This window comes from Etheostoma spectabile, chromosome 23, assembly GCF_008692095.1.
Source record: "Etheostoma spectabile isolate EspeVRDwgs_2016 chromosome 23, UIUC_Espe_1.0, whole genome shotgun sequence".
Taxonomy (NCBI): domain Eukaryota; kingdom Metazoa; phylum Chordata; class Actinopteri; order Perciformes; family Percidae; genus Etheostoma; species Etheostoma spectabile.
The window spans coordinates 13,310,026-13,311,643 of NC_045755.1; the positions used below are offsets into that span (position 1 = coordinate 13,310,026).

The 1,618-nt window shown below is 37.7% G+C and overlaps 1 protein-coding gene across 2 annotated transcripts in view; it reads left to right on the top strand.

Annotated features, from left to right (window-relative positions):
* sema3aa (sema domain, immunoglobulin domain (Ig), short basic domain, secreted, (semaphorin) 3Aa) overlaps positions 1-1,618 on the top strand; it is a 35,684-nt gene that overhangs the window by 29,893 nt on the left and 4,173 nt on the right. Inside the window, exon 17 of one of the 2 annotated variants that reach the window (XM_032505292.1) lies at positions 1-1,183. This exon is cut by the window's left edge and continues 1,583 nt beyond it. The exons of the other annotated variant lie outside the window; for it this stretch is intronic. The gene's annotated coding sequence lies outside the window, so the exon portion shown is untranslated. Of the gene's footprint in view, positions 1,184-1,618 lie in introns of those variants that run through there. 2 annotated transcript variants of the gene reach the window in all.

Consider the following 1,618-nt stretch of genomic DNA (forward strand, 5'->3'; position numbering starts at 1 on the left):
TTTTTTACACCCTACCTAAAATAAATGTTACATTTTCTTTTATATTTCCTTTCCAGACCTGGGCTTCAATTTTTGGGGCAAAAATTACAAGCAACATATTAGTCTCATTGTGCATTATCCCTTCTGCTCTTGAGGATTCTGTGTAAGTTATTATGTTGTTGCTTTTTCTGGGATTTATAGAATCTGGGCAAGAATTCCAGTTGTCGGCTATGGTAAAACCCAGTCTGAAATAGACTGCCAGTTGTTTTGTGTACATATATACAACAAACTAAACTCTCTGTGTATATAGAGTACATATACAGTACAAGAACACCACTTGATTATTATTTATTGTTCATTGTTTTGTGAAAGGGTTGCATTTATTTTTGATATTACGGTATTTTTGGCTCATCAATATATTAGAGAAACAATGGCAACAGCAACTAAGAAAACTCTGATGGACCAACTGGCTGAAATTGTGACAAGGAATCCCTTTTTGGGGAGAATAGGGTTGAAAATGACTTAAGTTTAGGAGCACCAGTACAGGGGTTTGTGTCATTACTACATTTTTGACAGAGATCCCTCTAACGAGAAGCACAATTTTTTCTCTTTTTACTTTCATGACAGATGCTTTCATTACGTTTTCTTTTTTTCCCCAAATCCATCCACGTCTTCGTTTATCCATTATGTGTAAGATAATTCCCCAAACTGAAAAACATTAGCTGTGAATCTCTGTAAGAAATAGTGGAGAAAAATGTTAAATTTAGTCTGAAGGAGAAGACACATTATACTGCATGTGAATGCTACCTACAGTAAGTGCATCTTTTTATCGTCTCTACGTGTTTTCTGTGAGAGGTAAAGTTCCCTTAAAGCAAGGTGTGAATTAATTTTGTCCTTTTAGCCAAAACAGTGATAATAACAACCAATGATACTATGGCCAAAGCTGTAGAGCCAAGCTCCTCAAACTTTGATTCAACAATGGTACCCCCTGTCTCCCCTGTCCCCTTAATACATGACAAGAGTAATGTGTCAATGCAATAAATTAGAGCAGATAGTGCTCTCTACCAAAACTCCAAAGTTTGGTGTGTCCCTGATTCAGGTCTCTCTCTCTGAGTTAGAAAAGTGAGAGAGCTGAAAGTTACTGCTACTGTAACACAGTTCTTTCTGGCATGCATTCAGTTGTCTAAATAAACATCTCCGTTACGAAAAAGTCCCCTTGTTCTCATTTAAGTCAAAAATCTTTTGTACACAACACAGTGTCCTCAGCTGCACACTATTTTATCCAAGTTACCACACAGGGCTTCAGATTTTAAAGCGCCCATATTATGCTCATTTTCAGGTTCATTGTATTTTGAGGTTGTACCAGAATAGCTTTACATGGTTTCATTTTCCAAAAACACCATATAATTGTTATACTGCACATTGCTGCAGCTCCTCTTTTCACCCTGTGTGTTTCGGTCTCTGTTTTAGCTACAGCGTGAGACATCTCACTTCTTTACTATCTTTGTTGGGAGTCATATGCACAGTAGCTAGGTAAGATCACATCAGCTAGCACATCAACTTTGGTCTGTACGAGGCAGGATTAGCTGGGAGACGTCTTCTAAATGAGGGCACACTTGTGGAAAACCTGCAGAACAGG